Raw genomic sequence first — 7,171 nt, forward strand, 5'->3', positions numbered from 1 at the left:
GGAATTTAAAAGCTTTCAAAATTTTCTGAAAAAATTTGATACACAAAATAGTGAAACTTAGATTGGATAATAGACAATTAAAATGCAAAGAAAAATATATACGTATTAAGTAAATAAGAAACTTCTTATTTAATATAAGTTTCATTATTTTAATTTAGGTTTTAAATTGCATTTAGGTTTTTTAAGTATTTTAATGACTTATGATAAAATTTCCAGGATTTTAATTTTTTGAAAATAAGTTATTTTTCAAACAGAATATTATACATGTTGATTTTTGTTTAGAGTTTTTTAATTTAAGCATCCAGGGTTTAATGGCCACTCTAAAACATTTTTGAATTATCACATGCTAAATAGTAATAAATTTTTCATTAGGAGTACATTTAGTGTATTAAGATTTGTAATGAATTAAGTGGTGAGCTAAGATTTAAGCATTCTCTACTTATTGTTTTACTATTGTATAACAAAACAATATGGCTACTGTTTTTGAGAAATTTCTTTCATGTTTTCTGACTTTCTTTCAGCATTTTAAAAGTACGGTTTCTTGGTCAGTTTCTATTTTAACTTAAGTTTAAGAATAAAAAATGTTTTAAGTAAGATAATAAGAAAACTGTTAAGCTACTTAAAAATTGTTTTTATATAAAAAAATTTGATGTGATAATTTTATTCACTATATATACATTTTGTGCAAAATCAAAGTTTTACTACGTAGCATGTAAAAATTTATTAAAGTTTAGAATAACCATGTTTTTTCAGGCCTTTTTAAAACTTCTCAATACCTCGGTTTTAAATAGGATTTTAGATTTTGTGGCCACCCTTACAAATGCATGTAATGTACTATTTACACTTTTCACAAGAAAACAACTATTTAGAAAATACTGTTTTTAATTTATAAATATCTTTCAACCTTCATTGAATAAAAAACTTAAAATTATTTGAAATAGTAAACATTACACTAATCAACAAGATGTAATTACATACTCAATAAGCAAAAGAATTAAGGTTTAATCAAGTTTTCAAAAAAAAAAAAATGCTAGAATGGAAATGAAAAAGTGTTTTGAGTAACATTACAACATTGATAAGATAGTGTTTAGCTACTTTAAATATGTTTTTAAAATAAAAATAATCTGATAAAAGCAAACTTCTTTTTACAATATAATAGATTTTTTGTGCCATATCAAAACTATTCTACTTAGAGTGTAAAAATTATCTAAAACTCAAGATTTTTTTCAATATTATTTAGTGATTTTTGTTCAAAATTTCAGGTTTTTCCAAACTAAAAAAAATCGGGTTTTTATTAGGACTTTAGGTTTTGTTTACACCCTGACAAAACTATGTAATTTAATCTTAACACTTTGAACAATAAATATAAAATAGTAAGAAAACATTATTTTGAATTTTTGAATTTCTTTAAAATCATGTTAAAGTAAAAATGTCAATATTTTTTTAAATGTAAAAATATAATGATTCAATCAATAAACATTAGAAATATAGTTAAATCAAGTTTGCTAGAAAAAAAAGAAGAGGTTCATAAAATTAATTTTGACAGGACAAAGTTTTTTAATAACAGAGTGCAATTTTTAAAGTAAAACATATACTTAAAAAAGTTCTACATGTTTTAATGTACAAGAACAAAAATAAATAAAAAACATTTATTTTGTTAGCTAATATTCAATAAAAATGACAATTACAGAGGTAATAAAAGTCTTGATCAATTTGCAATTTCTTGAAAATGTTGTTAGGATAAAATCATTTCAGTAACTTTCAGAAGTTGTTTTGTCAAAAATACTATTTTGAATAATTAATTTTATCAATTTTGAGGTCAAACCATGCATAAGCTTTACACTTAATGATAAAACTCTAATATAAAAATTTCACACTCAGACTAAAAATTAATTAATATTTAACTAAAAAGAGTTATATAACGCAAACATTAAAAAAAAATCAAGAACTGTACTTCAATGCTTTTTATGTGTTATTTTTCTTATTTCTAACATAACAGTATAGTATTTATTAGAAATATTTTAGTATTAAAATCAATTGTTTGATATGTATTTAATTGACACTGAAAAAGTATTTAAAATACAAGCATTTAAAAACACCAGAAAACCTGGGAGAATTAAAAAAAAACAATTTGCTTGCATTTAAAAGTTAATCTTTAGGAATTTAAAACAAGCTTTATTGTCCTTAATAGTTATAACAACATTAAACTAATAGTATTAAAAAAAAATTAAAATACTATAATGCTCTTTGTTTTTTAAGATAAGAAAAGTTTTAAAAAGTTCATATTTTATAAAGTAAAACAGTAACTTCTTATTCGGTCTAAATTTAATTATAGTAAAAATATTAGTTGTATAAATGCAACCTCTCTAAGTAGTTTAATGACTAATTATAAGAAATCCAGGATTTTAAGTTTTTAATTTTCTTAAATAAGTTATATGCCTGTTGTTTTTGTCTGGCTTTTTAAACTTATGCATCCAGGGTTTAATAGCCACCCTAATATTGATCAAAATTAGTTTTAAAATAATTTAGAATTATCAAACATTAACTGGTATAAAGTTATATTAGAAGTAAATCTAAAGTATTAAAATTTGTAATGATTTCAGTGGTCAAGATTTGACCTTTTTCTAAGTTTTTTTCTACTATTTTATAACTTCTGATCAACAAAATACGAAATGGCCACTGGTTTTTGAGAAATTTCAATTAGGTTTTTTAATTTTTTTTCCCAGGTTTTCGAAAGTACAAGTTTTTGGTCTATTTCTAGTTTATAGTAAAAAAATAGTCTAAGTAACATAACACCATAGTTAAAATACTTTTTATCTACTTTAATTGTGTTTTTTAATAAAATTAATTTGACATAACAAATCTTATTTTACTGTATGACAGACTTTTTGTGTTAAATTAAAATTTTACAAATTAATATGTAAAAATTGTATAGGATTCAAGTTTTTTCCAGTATTTTTAGTGATTTTTATTTAATATTCCAAGTTTTTTCAAAATCTCTAAAAATCCAGGTTTTTATCAAGATTTTAGGTTTTGTGGCCACCCTGACAAAAGCATGTATTGTACTATTTAAATTTTAAACAGATAAAAAAACTATCTAGTAGAAATTACTTTGAATTTTTAAAATTCTTTAACCCTTCTATAAAGTAAAAATGTCAAGTATTGAAAATAGTAATAATTTAACTAACCAACAAGATGTGAATACCTATTCCAAAAACAATAGAACTATAGTTAAACGAAGTTTGTAAAAATATAAAGATTTAAGAAATAAAAGTTTGTTAGAAAAAAAAACTCCATAAAAGTATTTTTGACCAGAGAAAAATTTTTAGTAACAGAGGGCTTTTTTTAGTTAAAAAGTAGACATTTGTCTAACTAGAGCTGTTATGTTTTGGTCATGACTTTAAACTGTATCCTGGTGTATGACTTGACTAAACTGTTATGACCGTAATGTTTTTTTGTACACCAGGTCCTCGGACCAAGTTTTTTGGCGCTTTTTTTTTTCAATAATCAATTATGTTTTAATGTTCAACACAACAAAAATTAATAACTATTTTTTTAATGTTATATTGTTAGCTTATATCTTACAAAAATATCAATTACTAAGATAAAAAACGTTTCAATCATGCTGCATTTGCTTAAAAACCTTATTAAAATAACATCATTTCAGTAACATTGCTTATATTGTTTTATCAAAAATATTACTTAGAATAAATAATGATATCAACCTTGGAGTCAAACAGTGCATAAGCTTCACTTTTTATGCAAAAATTTTAAAAGATAAGAATTTTACAAAATCAGCCTTAAAAATAAAGTAAAATTTAAGATAAAAGTAACGAAGCAAAAATGTTTTTAAAAATGATCAATAACTGTACTTCAATACTAATAATGTTTTATTTTTCTTATATTTATCATAAAGCCTTATAATAAAAAAGAAGGTTGGCAACCCTTTTTGAGTAGCAGTCATGCTTACAAGAACTTCATTGGCTTATATTGTAATAAAAGTTTTTTTGAACTATGATAAATTAAGTTATACTTTGCAGTTTGCAATAGTTCAATACAGTGAATTATGAGTGTCAAATAAACTTTTCATGTTGCAACTTAAAATTTCATGCTCGAGTAGCTGTGTAATCGTTTTCTCATAACAAATTGGCATTAATGTCATAGGAAAATTTTTTTAAAGAAGCTAAGTTCCTAGTTTGTCCTGATTTTTTTATAAACTTCTTAAAACTTAAAGAGTTCAGTATTTTTTTATGACTCATGAACACTTACATCAAACTACGAGTATTACACAGAAAAAACAAGCTTCCATCGACTGATTCAAGGCAGAAGTTCAGTTGACTTTGCTGCAGCAATTCGTGATTTCAGCAGTTTTTCATCGATAGTCTACTTTAAAGGCGACGTTTACTTTAAATACTGCGTTTTTAAGCTCGTCGAAAAATATTCCACCGCAACCGGATCCTTTGAAATTGCAGCCAAAGTTTATGATGATTGCGTTTGGTACAACTAGACAATATAAGTATAACTGACGGCTAAATGCACAATCACTCTATAGACACCTGTGCGAAATTTGAGACCAGTTCGAACACGTGATCAAAAATTGCACGCATGAATGTGTTTTGTGCACAATTTTGGCGGAAACTCTGTTTTTACAGGCGGATACTGCTTAGATGAATATTTTTTTGAGATAGATTTGAAAAGTCTTGAAAGTTACGACAACTTCACAGATCAGTGGTCACGCGTGCTCAACATGGTTGTAGAATATCAGGTCACAGACTTGCGTCTGTAAAACAATACTTTTCGCAGTCGGAAAGGAAAGCTTCGGGGTTTTTGATCAATACTCTGACAAGTTTGTGCCAAGTTGCCGTTCATCGATCGTTGGTTTCTTCATCTCAGATTCTTTTTAATTTAAAACTAAACTATTTCAAACTAATTGGGTCTGTTTGTATATAAACTTATTTCATGCAGAAATACTTAACAGTCTACATTAAATATAATTTTAGAAAAATACTACAAAAAAATAATTTTCTCCTATTAACATTGAGTTACACGCACTATACACTTTTAATTTAAGAAGTTTAATGTTTTGTTTCAGTTTAGTTTAAGGTTTGCTAAAAATACAAAAATTTCATATATTTTAAGACTAAAAAACTTATTTTGCGAAGCCAAACAACTAATACAATTTTATTGCTAATAAAGGGATAAAATAGTATGAACAAGATTTTATAGTTAGAAAAAAATTGGCTGTAAAAAGCCAATAAAAGGAAGAAAATTGTTTAAGCCAAAGTTTATGACGATCGCTTTTGGTACAACTAGACAATATATCTTATGCAGTTAATTTCACAGATACTACAGAAGTACATGAACTCGACACGAGATCGAATATGTGATCAAAAATTGCAGGCATAAGTTACCCTAGAATTATAGCGGCGTGCACGATTTACTTGAAAAAAATCTATCGTTGGACGGATACGAGTTAGATGAATTTTTATTGTTGAAGATTTGAAACTGAAAGCTACGAAAACTTCAAAGACCAGTGAAAACACGTATTCGACATAGTTGTAAGATGATTGGGTCACATCCTTGTGTCTGTAAAACTAAAACTCTTCGCAGTTGGAAGGGAAAGCTTCGAAGTTTCGATCAATGCTCTAAAAAATTTGTACTCGTTCTGTAACCGTTCACCGGTTGTTGGTTTAAATCTCAGCTTCTTTATAACTTTAAACTAAACTATTTCAGTTTAATCGGGTCTGTTTGTACATAAAGTCATTTCATGCAAAAATACTTAACAGCCTACATTTATTATAATTTCAGAAAATATTTAATTATAATATTTTACAAAAAAAAATTATAAGGTTAACACTAAGTTACACATACTATACACTTTTAGTTTAACAAGTTAAATTTTTTATTTCAGTTTAGTTTAAGGTTTGCCAAAAATACTACAACTTCATATCTTTTGACACTGAAAAAAATATTTAACGAAGCAAAAAACAACTAATACAGTTTTACTGCTAATAAAGATGTAAAACAGTATGAACAAGATTTTATGGTTAGTAAAAAATTGGCTGTGAAAGCCAATAAAAGGAAGCAAAATTGTGTATGTTTAAGTAACTTGTAACTAAGAGATATAAGATAAAGAGGGGAACTTTTTTAAATAAGTTAAATATTATTTCTAGTTATCGGCTAAAAGTTATTCAATTATAAGAAAGCTTTATTCTCATAGAATACCATAACTACTTTTGGACATTATTTCTTTACAATTTTTATCATTCGATTTAAGCCGTTTAGTGTTATAAGCTCCATGTTTTCATTGAAAAGTTGTAATTTTGTAGTAGTTTAACTGCAATGTAATTCTTACAACTAAACTTTTACTACATACGACCAACTGATTCTAAAAACAAAACTTTCTGAATATTTTACAACAAAAAAGTATAGAAAATGACCAAAATTATTAAGATAACTTTTTTTTAACCATTTTAATCTTGTTTATATCTAGGCCAAGTAACAAAAGCTTAGAAAATCACAAAAACTTTTTATGAGATAACAACGTGTATGTGAAAAAAAAAACCTTTACAGTTAATTAAACACTAGGTATTTTGTTTTTAAAGTAAAATGATTAATAAAACAGCTTGATACCAAAGGTAGTGAAATAATTATTTTAAGCTATAAAATAAATAAATACTAAAATACTACAAAAAGATATCAGCATTACCGCATAGTTTGCTAAAAAAATTTTAACATATGCAGCTCAAAAATTTTATATATTAAGCGAAAATATTAAAGGAACATTTTAACAATTAATTTTTTTTATTTAACTTCCTCAATCAACGATTTAGTATTTTTTTGATTGTTTTTTATAAAAAAAGTTAATAGGAATAAAAATTTTAGTTTATTTAAATAATACAAACACAAAAAGATGTAAAAAGATTATTTCAGTACACAACTACTGATTTATAACTCTACTTTAGTTATCAATACAAAATAAACTAGAGTCACTTAACTAAAATATAGCATAAGTAAATGATTGTTACATGAGAAATTTGTATTACCTTTTAAGTGGTGGTCCTTTGAAAATTTTGTTTAAGAACTTGAATTATCCAAACTAAAGAAGTCACTAATTGGGCTGACAAACGGCCTTTGACATATAAACCCTACCAATAAAGATTGTTGTATA

The sequence above is a fragment of the Thalia democratica genome, chromosome 3 (assembly GCF_965202585.1).
Source record: "Thalia democratica chromosome 3, ktThaDemo2.hap1.1, whole genome shotgun sequence".
NCBI classification, from domain to species: Eukaryota; Metazoa; Chordata; class Thaliacea; order Salpida; family Salpidae; genus Thalia; species Thalia democratica.